Here is a 17,683-nt window from a genome sequence, read left to right as displayed (position 1 = left end):
AGGGCCTCTAAATCTCATAAAGTAATGCACCACTTCATGAGGCTAGATTCCCAACTGGAAATTCGCCTTATTGCTTGATTTCAACAAGATTATTAATTAAAAGCTGATCTGTCCTTTAAACAGAGCTTCCAGTGGAGTGGGTCCCAAAGCACATTGCAGCCGTTGCTAGCCCTACTTTTACGAGTGGCTGCACCCCACAAGAGCAGCCAATTTTCTCATGCAGCCAACAAACCAAACACCTCGGCACAGCCGCGCTCCTCAGTGCTTGCAGGTGAGCAACGCAGACCGCAGGCTCACCAGAAGAAATGCAGGCAGACCATCTGCAGTTTCAGAGGTCAGATGTTTGCCAAGCTGTTTGATTTAACAGGACTCCAGGCTTTTGCAAAACAGCTTTATAAATGTCCACGAATGACCGAGTCCTCAGGTTTATATTTTGTTCTAAAACAGCACATCTTAAGTCAGTATCTCTTGAGCTACCCTGGTTCAGTGCTTGGGGGGGAAGTTCAGCCTAGGCAGAGGAGAGAATGAAGGGGAAAAAAAGAAATATTTGATCTACAGAGATGTACTGAATGACACCAAAAGTCTCCTTCTTAATGCTGTACTTGGCTAGAAACTGTTTTTCGGCCCTGCTCCATTATTTTTTTTAAATAGAGACAATTTTAAAGAGGAGCTTTAGGACTGAATAGGTCAGTAGGTATAGAAATGGAAATGGCAAGTAATAGAGAATGTTATTGCCAGAGCAAACCTGGATATAAATACACCTCTCTCAAGCATCTGTCAGCTTCTTTTGCTGTTGGAAAATATTTCCTATGAACAAAAAAATTGCTTGTACAAACTTCTGAGGAAAGTAGGTGTGAATGGTGACACACATTCCAATTCCAGCGTTTATTTGAAGGAGTATTTGCAAATATTTTTTAGTGGTGTTTAGCCAGCTCTAAAAGAAAGCGACTTGCCCACAGTATAAAAAAGCAGTACCAAAGCTAAAAAATACAATCCAGGAGCAAAGAGTTACACATTCTTTAATTTTGCTGGAGGACATGTTTTCTTTCTTTCTTTCTCTTTTTTTTTTTTTTTTTAATTCCATTCAGATTTTATGTTTTTTAAACAAATAATTTATGTCAAAGAAATTTGAAACTAGGTTACAATAAAACCATCACTGATAATTTGCAAAGCTCTTGCTAATAACTGCTGTAAAAGCATGTTAGTACAACGAAGTCTGAAAATCCATCATTTAAATGCACAGGCCCCCTTTTGCTTGCCAAAAATTCTTTTCAGCTATATCAAACCTGTAACAGCATATCTTCATTGGCACTGCCATAGTGTCCCAGGAGCCCACACCTGTCTGAACAGCCCTTGGTGAAGGAAATAAGTATTACCACCATTTGTGGACAGGGATAACCATGCTGAGAAAGGCAAACAACCAGTTCTGCAGGGAACGCTGATCTCCACGTCCCTTTGATTTCAGAGGGAAAAGACCATCACACATGTTCCTAGGCCTTCCTTGATATCTTGCAGGTCAAGCCAACTTGATCCAACTCAAAAGGAGGAGACAGTGGTGGGTTTCATCTCACTTGCCATTAACATGCCATCAAAAAGTCATCTATCTATCTATCTGTCTGTCTATCTATCTATCTATACCTATATATCTCTCTCTATATATATATACCTGTATATATCTGTACCTAGGCTAGTTGTCTGGACTCCAATCACAAATAAGAGAGATGTCCTCCAGGAAGTTGTTTCAGCTCACTTATCTAACACCTCAGTCCAACATCCCTGAGCTCTCCTGCAAAACCAGACAGCATAGCCCTCCTCCATGGCCACTTCCTCACACTGGGCAACATTAACATCCACGTGCATATACTGTGAGCCAGATGAGAGGAGGACCACACTTCTCCTCTGGAGATTAAACCAGTGGTGTAGCTATGGCCTGAACTGCTTAGCTCAGCCTGGAAGAATTGTAGCCACATCTGGCTCTTCACTGACAAGAGAGAGAATGTTGATGATAAAATTTTATCAAATTAAATAATGATGTGAATCTTGCCCAATGTTTGGCCTAGTCTTCATCTTCTGCAATCTACCTTCTCTATCCCCAGCTATGAATTGAAGCTTTTGGTAATTAAAACTTGACATTTACATATATGTAAAGCAATCACACAGTGTATTTCAACTTTATAAGCAGCATGGTGAGACTGCTACATGAACGTAACTAAAGAACAGCATTCCCAGCATGGTTTATTATACAAGGTAGAATGGATGCACCATAGCTGCCCTCCCCAAACACTGTGGTTATCTTTAATAAAATAACTTTCTAAAAAAAACCTACAGTTTTCTCAATCACATATTTATTAACTGAAACCCAAATCTATTAGCTGCTGATGAAGGTGATTTGTTCTGCCTCAGAAAGCAAGGGGCTTTTAGCATATATTGAGATCCTTAAAGGAAATCTATTTAACATTAAACATCAGATTTTTTTTGTGTTGCTGTTGTTGTTGCAAATTCTGAAATCACTTTAAAATGTGGAAATCGTTTTAAAAAATGGAAATTTTAAAGCACTATGAAAACAGAACCACCTATAATTGGGGATTGCCATTTATACCTCACTTTCTGCTGTTTCTTTCTGCTGTTTCATTCTGCTCCCAGTTGTAAGCATCCAGAGATTCAGCTTTTGCCTGGCCAGGAATGTCTCATTCTGCTCTCACCATCCGCCCAAAGAAACCAAAGAGGTAGGATATTTGTTCCCTCTTGTTTATAATAGGAAGTCACTATAAATCACTTACCAATGGAATCCTGTATACCTTTCCATTAGTAGGAGTTTTCAGTATACAGTTTACCATAGCACGCAGTGCCAAGAGTGTAGTCACTGGACAATACCAGCTTTGTGATACAGTATGGTATTTTTCAGGACTCACTTAATTATTAATAATACATGTAGCACACACACACACACACACATATATATAGGATTTTTTTGTTTTGCTTTGTTTTCACCACAAAATTTCTTCATAAATATTCACTAGCCGATCCTGACAGCTCGCTTACAAGGTAGCTTGCAGTCCCATTTTAGCAGAGATGGAAATGAGTGTCAGAAGTCCAAAGACAACATAGCTAGGCAATACTTTGACCATTTCAAAAGCATTTAAGAGCAGACTTCTCCAGGTTTTCTCCTATATTTAAAACCTTTTCTATTTTCTTCTGCTATCAGAAAGGCTCACCCAAAGAAAATAAATTCCAGTGTTCTCGAAGGCAAGCTCTCCACAAACTGGACAATAATATCACTTTCCTCCAGTACGCTGCCATTACATTTGACTGTTATTTATCAAAATAATATGTAAACAATTTACAAGGAAATCTACAGCTACATACATGCACAGTACTCTTTTAAATAGTGTACCCAGTACAAGAGAAGAAAGCCAGTGTATAAATACTGTAGCGCATGTGTCTACTCCAATTTACAGCATACAAAGGCTCTCTGGCTACATGGTGTTGCAGCATGTTCAAGTATTTCAGAACAATTCAGACCCTCACAGTTCTCTGAGCCCAGACTCATAACTTTCATATACTTGGATGCCTCTAGGGATGTAGTAAATAAAGTTAATTGCAGTTACATTTTATCCCTTTGATCTAGGAATTTTGATCTAAGAATATCACGTGTGTAGTGATGAACTAACTTCAGCTAAAGGCCCTGCAGGGAACAGTGAAGGAAAGACTGACCACTTATGTAGGACCAAGAAGCATCCACGTTACTCTCCCACTCAGTGTTACTTCTACACAGTTCAAACCAAACTGCAACAACTGGTTTAAACCTCTACCTTGTGTTATCAGGTAACACTGACAAAGCAAAGATGGCTTGAAACCAAGAGGGGAAAGAATGTGTGAACGAGAGAACGAGACAGAGAGAAAAGGGCACTAAATATTATCCAGTGGGAAAAAAAAAAAAAAAAGGACATGGAAATCAAGATGCTGTAAGTGGGTCCCACATGACTGTAATATTTCTTGATGCTACTTAAACATGTACAGATTCCTTATGAATTACACACCACCTATTCTAGCTTGAAACAGAGGGGAAAAAAAGAACTGCTGGCCCCAAATGGTGAATACTTTAAAATATTTGTCGGTTCAATAAAAGGTCCTGTATAACTTATCTTCATTTAAAACTTGGCAGTGTTATTCAGCTGTTTCTCTCTGCCTCTTCTGAACTTTCTCTTGTTGGTTTTGGAGACTCTGGCTTAGCATGTGTTGACCAGCATTTTCAAAACAAGCAAGAGGAGGAAAAAGAGGGAGTAACAGGAAATAAATGGGGCTGCTGAATGAAAAATGAAGTTTACATATGTGAGTAAATTAGTGGTGAGATGAGGTATTTCTGTAGGTCACACACACAACACACACACCATCCCTTGACTGTCTAGTATTTTCCAAACCACAATTTCAGGACATATATGACTTTCAGATCTCTGGTTCTCCAAGAACAAAATTGGGTTAGCTGTACTTAATATTTCCCTGCTCTTCTACATCGATCCACCTTCTTTTCCTCACAGAGGATCCCAAAGTAAATGATTTATCACACAACGTCACCAGCATTCTCCCACATCTGGAAGGGAAAGTGGCCTAGCACAGGCTGCTCAGCAGGGCGGGAGAGGGGAAATTGTAGCCCAGAGCTCCAGGCCAGGCCCTTTCCTCTTATGAGAAATGTCATTCAGCCTCAGTAAAAGACTGTAGCACCTTCTGAGAAACCCAAGCACAGCAAGCCTCAGCTCCTCTAGATTGAACTGGAGGAAGCAGGAGTTGGCCTCCCCATGCTTGCACTTGCAGTGCTCCCATTTTGAGAGCCTGATATGAACAGACAAGGGAACTTCTGAATGCAGATACTGCTCAGAGGCTTTCTAGACATAGACAGGACTCATCTGATCCAGCAAATGGCAGGGCAACTCTTTAAACCCTTTTCCTTTCATGCCGTCCTCCCAGGTTTCCCTGTGAACACCGGACCTATTAAGGATGAATTAGAGAAGCACAGACAGGAAAGTTCAAGCTGGAAGAGTCTCCAAGCTGTGGAGTCTCCTACAAAAACATTTCCCAAATTGACCTTCCACAGAGCCAGAGCCACCTCTGTGAGGAATCCATTCAGGGTTGACCCACATGAGGCTGCTCCTGCCTGCTGTGGGCACCTATGCAGCCAAGCACTTGGGCTGAGGGAAGAAAGTCCCTGTTTGCGTTTCAGATGACCTGAGGTTGCAGTCATGCTGAAGCAGCATCAGCCCACAGCCTGCATGTGTGCCTGGGACCCATCACAGCAGGTCCCATCTAGGGGGTTATACTGGATTTCCACTGACAAGGATTTATTAGCATGTCCTTTTATTGGGTAGGAGGAGGAAAGTTGTCAGAAACTTGCAGGAACAAGATCTAGGCCCAGGCTCTAGAGAAAGATCATTTTCAGCAAAACTTTCACTTACCACTGCTTGCTCCTTCTTCCAGAAGGAGGTGGTGGAGCAGCCTGCTGTGAAGTCACCCCACAAACCCAACACTTCGCTTCTTTGGCTTCACAGTCAGACTGTAATGACTGACCTGTCATCAGCCATCATCCTTTCAGATAAGCAAACTGCACAATGATAACTTCTGTTCACAGTCAGAGTAACAGCAAATGCTTTTCTGAGTTCTCCATGGGTTTTTCTCAGGAGCACCTTGAGCCCTGGTCTGACCTCTTCTGTTAAGACCCATAGGTTGGGTCTTGATGAAGTTGGAAATCTCCCTTTGCCATCATGCCCCAGACCAAGGCTTTTCAGTGAAATCTCTCTCTGAAATTTGCTTCTTGCACAGGAATGTCAGATATAGGGTTTAACTGTGAGGGACTGGTACCACTCATTTTTTCCCCCCTGAATACCTAAAAACCTGAAGACATATTTTTCCATGTGTAGTCTGGAGCTTGCTGAATTGGGAGTAAGCATCTAGTTACATTTTAATACATGTGATTTTTATGAAATGAGTGTACATGCCCACAGAGACCAGGATAGGTGTATTTTATATACTATAAAATAGAATTGAGTTTGCAGGTCTATATTAACATTTGCATTAATAAGTGCACTGAAAACACCACATAATAGTAGGCTCGGTGCAAATGGTCTTACAGTCTTGGGCTATGCACCTGCATGTAAGAATTTATTAGTTAGCAAACTAGATACAAACCTGGTGTAAATCACTTCATTGTTTGGGCTGTCATGGCCAGCTCTAAATTTCCCATGACCAGTGACAGTGTGTTCTCTTTACTGAGATTCAGGGCACTGTGTGAGACTTGTTTTTTCAGCCAGGCTTTAGTAGAGCTTATAATGGGAGTCTGTGCCATGTAGCTTTGGAGGCGAGTTGTTAACGAACTGACGGTTATATGGTATTATGTTCTTTTCAGGTTTGCAGCAAAGCTGACTGAAATCAAATCTTTCCTCATTGAGTTGGCATGTAATTAATTGTGTAATGTTGTCGGATACCTTGGTGATAGTCTCCTGTGTGCACTTCATAATGGATAAACAAATATCTGACTTAGGCTTCATTTTTTGGTGTTATTTGGAAAGGGATTTACAGCACGTGCTGTGCTGACTGGAAGGATGAAGTAGTTGGCCCTCTTATTGCAAACCATTGTGGGTTAATGGCGAGAACCAAGTTAGGCAGCAGGAAGGGGGAGGGTGAAATAAAGAAAAGGGAAGAAAGGAGAAGAGGAAGAAGAAAAAAAAAAGACATAAAGGAAAGACAAAGATGTTAAAAAAAAGGGAATGAGAAAATGGCAAATGAAAATTCATAAGGAAAAAGAAGAGTAAGGAGTATGAAGGTAGAAAATGTACCAGTGTGTTCATTTTCTTTATTTTAGTATAAAAATATCCTTTTCCCACCCAGGAATCTAGCTGTTGTGCAGGCAGGCACGTTCAGTCTTTCACTCTGGATCTGAAAAATTTAACTGGGAGCTCTTAAAGCCTAAAATAAGGCTTTAAAAGTGAAAAGCTAAAGTCAAATGCAGCCAGGGTAAGCACTATTACACTCCATCCCAATTGTTTTTCATTAAAAATGCAGGGTGAAAGGGAGGGTTTCAAAGCCATATTTCAACCCTAGGCTGACACTACAGCAGTAAAATCTGATTTTGTTATGCTAGTTGGCTGCGGGTTTGGGAGCAGACCTTACATATGCGGTGTAAGGTTATGATATAAATGCATGCACACAGGATATTTTCAGAAGCCTCCTGCACAATTCAGAGAAATGTGCCCCCCGGCTCCTGTGGCTCTGCTTGCAACTGCTCCAGGAGCCAGCTCCTCTCCTGCCCCTGGGCTGCCAAGTAGGCTCAGACATGGCATAGGCTGCACAAAGGCAATTTAAATTACAAGGTGCTGTATTTTTAGGCAAGTGGAGGAACTTCTACATGAATGCCAGAACTGATTTCCAGGGTGTACTTAGCCAGCAGAACAGAGTAAAGAATGGGTAAGTCTTTAAGGAAGAGGAAATTCACTGCTTCTTTCACTCGACTGTAAGATAAAGAAGAGACAGACAAATATGATCTTTTAAAGCCTAGCTACTTCCAGCCACCACATTGAGTATTGTGCATCCACTGGGATGTACACAACATTTATGTCCAATTAATAAAAAACCAGGTACCTAAGTTGTAGCTCAGACTTACTCCTGTCTGTGTGATCACAGGCATAAATTTCAAGTAGCTTGTAAGGTAGTACATAAGCACTTATAGGTGTCCAACAGTCAAACAGACGTAAAACTAGTTGTAAGCTGAAGAAGAGCATCACAGTAATCCCAGACAAAAAAAGATCCAACAAATCAATGGATTGCATGTGAAATTTAATATATATATAAATTTATATCTATAAGGAAGCATTCTTATACATTTCTGTATCTGCGTCTGTTTCTATACTGTATGTGCATAAAGATGAGAAAGCCTAAGCAGTCTGCCTTCCCACCAAGCACATTGTGAGATACAGCAGTATAACCCAGTATAACCACACATGGAATTTGCCATGGTGGCCACCTCCTGAAGACGCAGGATGGACCTGCTCTGGGGCCAGACCCAGGGTGGGAGGCAAGACCCTTCCATGCACAACCTCAGCATCATGGTGCAGCCACTGCAAGGCCACTGCAGGAGGGAATGCAAGAAGATATAAGACGTTCAGGTGATTTTAACATGAGCCAGTAAATCATGATAACAATTGGCAGTCTCTCTGCTTGTGCCACACGTTTGTGCGTGGGGCTGGATGAGCTGTTTTAACCAGCTATTTCACAGATGGCCCTTGTACATTCTCCAGTCTCTGGACTCTGAGCCTGGGCTCTCTTCTTCAGCAGTGCTGAGCACTTGCAGGTGTAAATGAGGTCAACAAGAGTTGTGCTTTGAGTGTATAAAGAGGCATGAAAATATGTGAATCCATGAGGTCTTAGGTATCCAAAATTGGGCCAAAATGACTTTAAATCAGAATTCTGCACTGCCTCAATTCCCCATTTGTGAGATCCTACAGATATCTTATGAAAACAACTTTATTCAAGTTTGTGAAGGACCAGATGGAATGTACCAAAAAGCATTGAACAGCACATCATTAAATCAATTATCCTGTCATCAGAGATGCTCAGCTGCATTCACGTTATTGCTTTGCCAGTAGAGAAGGGGTAATGAGCACCTGGTGAGGATGTGAGCTGGTTTTTGACGCTTCTTCGAAACTGGGCTACCTCACATATGTCTGAAAAGTATCCCTTTCCTCATCTAGCTAGAAACGTGATGGAAACCGCCTTTATTCTGCATTCAGAGGAATTACAGGAACCTACACAGAAAGCTGTAGTTACAAACACGCTTGACCTTACATAGAATAGATAGCAGAAAGCAACGTTGCTGAATGAACTGCAGGGGGAATAGTTGCCTGTGGATTGTTCTCCAACTGCACAAAAAATATTCTACTGTTTGAATGCAATTTTTAGTTAAGTTTTAGTTCTGCTGCCTTTGCATTCCCTTGTGAAGCTACTGCAGCATACATGCTCCTGCCCACCACAACTCATACTGTTATTATTTCCATTACAGTATTTCTTCCCAAACCTAAATATTCCCAGACACCTTCTGAACAGGCCCGCAGAGATTTGAGTAAACTGGGAGGTATCTCAAGAAGGGCTGTGTTTCCAGTTTTCCTATTCACCGAGCCAGTGAGAGACAGTGCAACAAAGTAGGTAAAAGGGGGAAGGCTCTTGGAGCAGATGAACCATGTGCCCAGAATTATTCAGGAAGTTGTACCCAATTGCCAACAGTTTTTGAAGAAGCAGAAACACCTCTTTCTTCTCTAAACATCATCTTGTTTTTACAAATGCTTTGAGTCCTAGTGCAGTGCAATTTCAATTACTCAGCAGGAGAACTGTACTTAGAAGAGCTGATAGACTATCTTGGCTATCACGGAGATTGGTGCAGTGCAATAAATCACTCAGACTGAGCCCTAATCCTCAAGGAGCAGCAAAACCTTAACACTGCAGATGCTCACTAATTGAAAGTTGTAAGAGCCCTTCACAGCAGAGGCTTTGCGTAAGACAGATGAGGCTCCTGCACTCCAAAAGTGCATGTGTGGGAGGTCCTGAAACAGTAGTAGGCCAGCATTTAACATTGCAAAGGCCTTGGATGTGAACAGCTTTGTGGAAGAAAAAGGGAATTGCTCTTTTGGCAAAACATGTGAAACCGTCTGTGATAACGGGAATGAGAGCAAGGATGACTGAACAAATATTTGCACTGAATGCCTTGTCAGGACAGGGGAATTGCTACTGATATGATCTTTACTTTCAACGTTACTGCTTCTGACAGTCTTACAGACTTTGCAGATGTTTATTGGCCACTAAATCATTCTTCAAGAATGTTGGCTCCGTTCCCAAACCTGAAGAGTCTGAATGTGAAGGGGTTTGTTATTCAACACACACTGCTGCTTTTGGAGACAGCAATTTTCAAGAAACCAGCTTTCAACAGCAGGGAAGCATCGTCAACTGATAACAACATGGGACTGAATTCAGACTTCTCAGCACTCAGGGCATGAGGCACGCCTGAATAAACGTGCACCACAGAGTGGGGCATCACCTATCCACGTGGCATAGCACAGCGCCATGTGGGGACACTGCTTGAGCCACGAAAGCAACGTTATGCCACATCAGTGGGCCTATACTGTAGCAAGGATTGCTGTGGAAAGGCAGGACTTACCAGCTCATGCTGACCTTGATATACTTACTGCCTGTGGCTCTTGGTATAGCAAGATTGCATGAATTTGGAGGCCTCTGTAAAACTCACTCCATTATGCTGCAGAAATTATTGCTGTTCCACTCAGCTCCTCTAACTGCAGGACAGATTGCCTAACAGTGAGGTATAGTCAAACCCTAAGCCCAGGAGGAACAGTTTGCATAGATGCAGTTGCTGAGCTGTAGAGGACCCTAAGCCATGGTATTTCAAGCCAAACAGATTTGCTTTCAAACAGAGAGCATCTGAACCATGGGCAATATGCCCAGGCTGTTTCTCTGAGTGAAGATGCCGATTCTCTGAGATCACTGCAAAAAGTTCTCACCTGAAAAAGCTCCACTGGCACTGGAAACTGAGTAGTAGTAATAATAATAGTGACAGTAATAACACATCTACTTTAAATAACAAGTGATAAAAAAGAATCCGTGCCTTTGTACTAATAAACCAACAAATTACTACAGCATGATGTAATATTACCACAGTAGACAAACATATTATCCAGCAACATTAGATATATTTCTCCCTAAAAGGCACTAACTACCTTGACCAGTGTAGTCACAGTAGTGAACGTGATCTAAGGGAGTTAAAACCAACAGTCTCCTCTAAAACCTGATTGAATTGGCAGCTATCAGCCTCCAAGATCAAAGCTGGTGTTACCAAAAGCAGTCCCTCAAAACATTTTTTCTCCAAATAGAGTAAATACTCTTTTCTTAAAAATGTCAAATTGCTGATTCAGAGACAGGGTGTGTCAAAAATATGCAAGACAGATGCAGAGAGCAAAAATGTCACATTTACTACATATTGTTTTACATTAGCTCATACAAGTTTTCCTGGAAGTCAGGAGACTTCTATTAGGGAATCGTCCTCTGTTACAATTTACTGTATCAGAGATTTAAAAAACACATACATGTTTATGATAAAGCCATATGGTATTTATGGTTAAATCAAGTGACATGCTTTGAAAAACGAGTCTTTTTGCAAAACATGAATAATTCGAAAGATCTGCAGAACAAAAACAACTCAGAAGCCTTATAAGCATGGGTGAATAACCAGACCTGTTACCATTAATTAAAAGACCTTTGCCCAGCAGGGTTTGCAATCAGGGGAAAGTGGGCTTAGATGTATGCATAAAAAACATACAAAATGTCTGCATTTATAGGATACGACTCCTCACACATGCAATTGAAAATCACTGTGAACTTTCTGATCATGTAGCAGCAAAATGAACTTAATCCCAGAGCAACACACAGTTCTGTAGTTTGCTCATGTGTCTTCCCCGATCTGGTTAGATATCTTCAGAAGGGTAACCAGCGTATGGAACAATCATATATTTGTACAGACAGCCTTGCATGCTCATCTCCATTTAAGAATTAAGATCCCAAATTTCCACTTCAATAAAGAAAAGCAGTAAGACAGGCAGCCATTGCTCTAAACATAAATAACATTCATATTTTTGGAATAACTATGGTGAGAAAAACCTGAGATGCTTTGATCCCTCCAGTGTGGTCCAGCTCTAGGCTCTGAGCCTTTGGACAGAGGACGAGAGGAGGACCCAGAGCAGCCATGCAAGCCAGGCAGCTATAACTCAAAGGCTTCAAGGTCTGTGAATTTAAATGCTTCGTGTTCTCTAATTAACTCACTGCTATTATTAGCAGTACTTCTGTTTCCACTTTTAGAATAATAAAAGCTTTTTCTTTCAGTTTGCAAGGGTTTTTTGATTTTTATTTTTGCCTGTTAGCCAAAGCTTTCCCACAGAGTGGCAGGCTGTACACCAGAGTTTGCAAAGATGATGGAGACCTGCAAAGGGTCTGCAAAGCAGGCGCAGCAAATCCCACCTATGGACAATGCCTGTTTTCCTCCCTGTTCTCCTTCCGCAACATTGGGTAGCCACAGCAAACATTGTATTTCAGGGTACAGATTCATCAGGACATACAAAGCACCCACACAACCCACCTAGTTGGCTACCATGAACCATTTTACTTCAGATTAACAAGCTAATGAAGTGTAGGCAAAAACAGCCCACCCAGCGGCCCACCCAGCCAGTTCTTAGGCAACTCTCACCTCGGGTAGGAGCATCCTGAGGGGTGCTCCAAGCCCCCTGAAGGCTGCAGACCACCCAGAGCTCTCCCTTCCCCTTGCATCTCCAGCACAGCCAGCTGCTACAGGAAGATAATGCTCATGGCAGGTCCTGCATGATGCTGCTAAGCTTTGCAATTAATACCTGCCTGGCACACTCCACGCTCCCTCTCCATTGGCTTAGATGATTTAATTTTATTTTTTTTACAGGTCTTTGTGGTGAAGCAAAAATCTCAGAATAAAATAAGAAATAGGATGTTGATATGTGTGCCTGTACCCTTAGCACCCATGGAGGAGATGCTTAGAGAAAACAAGAAAGCATGTAAAAACCCTGGCATCATGGCCTTTTCCAGACAATTTTGGTTAATGTTAAGAAGCTGAATTGCTTCGACAGGCCTGGGAGCAGCAATTTCTGCGTTGCTTCCAAAATCTGCATTTTGGTACAGAGAACAATGTATAGGAATGTACAGGAACATCCCCCGTTCACAGTTCTCAATTAAAATAGCTTCTCAGTCGTGTCATACTCTTTTCTAACATCTTCTTCCTCTTCAGCCTTATTTCCAATTGCATTTTCATTTTTCTTTTGGTACAATGATAGGGATAGAAAAACCTGAAACAAGAAGAGACTTCCACTGCCAGTATTTCATCCAAGACCACCTGGTGGGATAGTACCTGGCTTACATGTACCCTCCCTCTCCATTAGGTGTCTAGGCTGGCTTACACACAGCACTTAAAATGAATAAAACATCCCTTCAGAAGTGCCTGGAAGCAGAGATACTGGCAAGGGCTGAGACTAATTTGCTGTAATTACTGAAAGGCAAAGTTTTGAGCAAGACTTTGCATGGTTCACTTCTGTCCAAAGCCTCCTCAAGACTCCAAATGCTGTGGCCTCTAAAATCAAGAGAGCAAAATGCTTTCTCTTCAAATGACTGGCAAAGTAAAAGCAGCAAATCAGCATATCAAAATGAAGGCTTAAATTGTACTACTGTTTGACAACAAAACGAGACCGGTTTCTTCCTGTGTCTTAGAGAAAAATTGGGTCTGTGGAAAATGTTAAGTAGGAGAGTAAATTTTAGAAAAATGGGCAAAATTTATAAATGGAAGTATGACTTTTTAAAGGTTGATTAAACTAGCATCTAGATATGTAGGGGTATAAAATCTGCTGCCTAAATGCTACGTGTACTTGCACAGCACATTTTAAATATATGCACTTCTGTTTCAAGGAAACAGAAGAAAATTTTCTCTGATTATACAAAGAAGCTTCAGATGAGTTGACAGCCCTTTCTATAACCATTGTTCTTATTCTCAAAGATACGTGCAAGACGCATTCCTTTACAAAACATTCCTAATTTCTAAGCAGCAGAAATGACGCCCTGCTTTGGGCAAATACACACTTTTCATTCATTTGGAAAATAAAATAAAATACGATAAAATAAAATAAAATAAAATAAACAGAGTGAGTTTCCAATCAACACTTGTTAATTTGAAACACAAAGAATTCTCCCGTATTGAAAGCAGATTGCTCTGTAAAAATGCTCATTTTCAAGGTCATAACAGTGCTGGCAAAACTCAAAAAAGTTATAGTCCAACTTGCTTGTGCTCAGCTGTGTTTACTTAGTCTCAACTTGACAAAAGTCTGCCTCTGATTATACATAGCAGTCATCTGCCCACAGATAAATAGATATTACACAAACGTTTGGAGGGAATGACATTTGGCTACCATTATTTTTGGAATAATTTACTCTGCATCCTGAACTTGAAACACCAAAATGATTCATAATGTTTTTTTGGATTCCAGTATTTCCATTTGACAAATAAATTGACCTCTATGACCCCTGTGGACTTTACATTGTTCACTTGAGCAAAAAAAAAAAAAAAGGTAATTTTTTGTTAAGTCTTCTGTATGTTTGGAAAATGTGGGTTTATTCAGGCCTGCCCCTGTCCGATGCCCATGGCACATCTGGTGCACTTCTGGCAGCAGGGAAGAGCCAGCCCCTGCGCTGCAAATAGCTGCACAAGGCATCCCACCAAAGCAACCTGCAAGTAAATGCATGGTGCTCAGCTATCTGCAGAGTGTGCACCTGCATTTAAAGCCCCCACTAGCGGTAAACCTAATGGCAGTGCCTGAGATACAAATGTGTTTTCTATTTCAAATGTACTTGTTTCAGATGTAAACTTAAAAGCTTTCTGCTTATTATTTGTAGAAGGAAAAATGAATACATATTGTTCATGCTTCTGGATGCCAAACTGATATTTTGCCTTATCCGAGGCAGATAGATGTTTCATGACATTTATAAAATAGCTTATATTTTAAAGCAGACCTGCTGCTTTCTGGTGTGGATAGAAATTTTGTCCAGTTAAAAATATTACTTTGCCCAGGGCACTTTGTGTCATAAATTATATAGGAATAAAGTAAAACTTTACAATCATAGTATAGTCCCTACTCCCATTTTTTTCTTTGACGCCTTTTCCTAGTTCTCTCCTCTTAAAGCCCCTGTCAGCTCCCCAGCACTGACTACCCCAAACAGTGAATCCACATTGAGCCCTGGAAGAAGCAAGAGCAATTCAAAGCCCATTAGGAACACTGTAACTGCTGTACATTTAAAGTGGAAGATGTTTCTAGAGTACGATGACGGAAGAATTAAACCTAGACCAGACAGAGAGACAGATAGATTAGTTTCTGTAAGGTTAACATGCTTTCAGAAATGTCTTTTCAATTATAATACCAAAATTAAGAAAGCCTCTGATGCAATAGGAACCATATGTGTTTGACATATCCAGCTTCTCTATCTTTGACATCTAAATATTCAGTTTAAAGAAAATTAAGACATTTGTTTACAAAGAACTAGTTTATGTGTTTACAAGACTAAGCTGAATGTTTTTAGATGGAACGATTATATACTAGTCATTTCCTCTCATTTTCCCTTGATTCAGGAAGGAATAGTACTGCGAAGATGGAATGTGTTTTGGATGTGGACAGCTGGAGGTACAGAAAACAGATTTCTGTCACATGGAACTAACAGTGAATTCCTTCTTTAGGGGCTGTTTTCTTACACAGGCCATGCGTTAGGAGCTCACTCCACTGTGATGCAAAACCCCGCTCATCCAGAAGTGCGCTAATGGTTGCAACCCAAAGAAGAGTTAATTCAGATGGAATCCAGGAAAATGAGGCAGCACAGAAACCTCATCAGCAGTCCAATCACATGACAAAATGTGAGGCATCTCCAAAGCCACTGCCTGCCAAAAAAAGAAAGGCTGCTGCAAGAAAAATACTTTCACAGCTTGATATCTGGGTCTTGTGACTGCTATCCAAACAGGGAGTAAAAGTGGTACTATATAATGTGGCAGGGTAAACAGAACCACCCACTCGTCATCACCAATCATGTTTTTAATTCAGATCAATTCTGTTTCTTTAAAAAATGATGGAAGAAAAAGAAACAAAGCCTTTTGCTGAACTTGAAAATTATATGTATAATCTGATCTGGCATTACATATTTCAGGTTCACATATACCACGAACCATATAGGAATGCATGACTTGCCGTGCCAGATCAGACTATCGGTCCATCCCAGGTGATGTCCTTTCTCTGTGACTGACCAATGCTCATCTCAGGGGAGCACAAAGAAATTGCCCTCAGCCAACTATGCAGTAGGTTAAGAAGATTTTCTGCCTGTAAGTACAGATGATGAACTGAAAATTTTTCAAACAGATCTGATCTGAAAAGTTTACAGAAAGAAGCAGCCCTGGGAGAAGTTCAAACTTTCAGGATCACTGGGTCAGAGAAGCCTCCACATTTTGCCAAACTGTCTTACAGTAGCCTGAAAAGTAGTTACAGCTTTCAAAATATGTCTTGGTGGGATTCTCCGAAGTCTGGGTTGGGTGTGATGAAGCCAGTGTGTGAAAGTTCTTCTGTACATCTGCATCCAGCTTAGTCAGGGAGTGTGGATGTACCGAGAAACTAGGAAATCAATAACCACACACCCCATGCAAACAGCCCTCCTCTCACCACCAAAATCAGAGTATTTCTCAGCTTTGGTTCAGTTCAGGTTTTTCACTGAGTTTTGAGCAACATTTTAAGGTTTTAAATTTTAAATAATTTGCATTTTAAGCAAGATCATACCTTTTTCCGGAAGAAAATTTGCTCCTAGACTAAGTAACATAAAAAAAAAAAAAAAGAAAGCCAGGACATAGTAATTACATTCAATGGTGCCTTCCAAGAAGAGTGGTAAAATATATCTGTTGAACGTACATCCATCCTTGTTTGTCAAACACTTTGAAAGGGAAAAATGTCAAACCTCATTTTGAACTGCGAAAAATACTAATATCACCTATGCTTCTCTAATTTTTTCTAGAGCCCTTCCAGTTACACTCCAGATTCCTACCAGTATTTCCATCATAACTGTTTTCCCAGTATTTTCTCTTCTTACCTTCATCCCTTCAATCTCTTTTCTTTCTTCCTTCCCCTCCACCAGTCTTCCCTCTCCTCTTCCTTTTTGTTCTTGCCCTTGATTCTGCATTCCTCTTTCCTCGTCCACTCTCCACTCTTTACTACCTTGCAAAAGTTTCTGTCCTTCATTTTCCCACCTGTATTTATTTCCTGGCTGCAAGTTTTCCTTTTTCCCTTCCCTTTCTGTCCTTTTTTTCTATCTTTTGCCTCATAGAGCAAACGTGATACTCCAGCAATAGCCTACCTGAAAAGCAATTTACATCTTTTAAGTCCATTGTCAGTACTAAAGGGATGGAAAGTGTCTCAAAAAGAGCTAAATGACTATTCCAGTCCCTGCCCCGGACAAACAAGTGTAGCTGGAGACAGCTGGAGAAGTTCAGCACCTGAGTCAAGTAATTCCCCATTTGCTACCAGTCACTGCTTTGTGCATGAGTCCTGCTATAGCAATCTTTCCCCACACCAAGGCATGGTAAGACAGACAGAATTTCTTGCGGTGGCCGCAGGGTGTTGGTGATGAGAAAAACAACTCAGATAATGTAAGTCCTTTCTTCCCTCTTGACTGAGCACAGAACCTAAAAGAAGCTAAAATTTTGTTGATACTTAAAAGAATTAGGAAGAGGTCTGTATGAAAACAGAGAGTGCTTCACACCTTGTATTCTGCTGGATCTCTAAGAAAATATCATGAGAAAAATGTACAGTGTAATTAATATCACAGCTAATGAAAATCTTGTGAGACTTGTCTCTGTCTTGGCTTCAAGGGAAGCGGGTGAAAATCACTCCTGGTTTAACATCCCTTGAAGGGACAGAATTACACCACGCAAGCAGTTAGGTTGAGAGGATAAAAAGACTAAGCTGCATTGATTCCCTGAACTTCTTGAGATCTGCCCATCAAAACAGTAAATGTTTGCTTTCCAAGATGAAACAAGCTAATA

The 17,683-nt window shown here is 40.8% G+C and overlaps 1 protein-coding gene across 7 annotated transcripts in view; it reads right to left on the bottom strand.

The window, feature by feature from the left end:
• Positions 1–17,683, bottom strand: part of MKX (mohawk homeobox) — a 48,641-nt gene that overhangs the window by 3,759 nt on the left and 27,199 nt on the right. The gene's annotated exons all lie outside the window — the stretch shown is intronic.

This window comes from Anser brachyrhynchus, assembly GCF_964034855.1.
Source record: "Anser brachyrhynchus genome assembly, chromosome: 2".
NCBI lineage: Eukaryota > Metazoa > Chordata > Aves > Anseriformes > Anatidae > Anser > Anser brachyrhynchus.
This window is presented reverse-complemented; position numbering and strand designations above follow the sequence as displayed.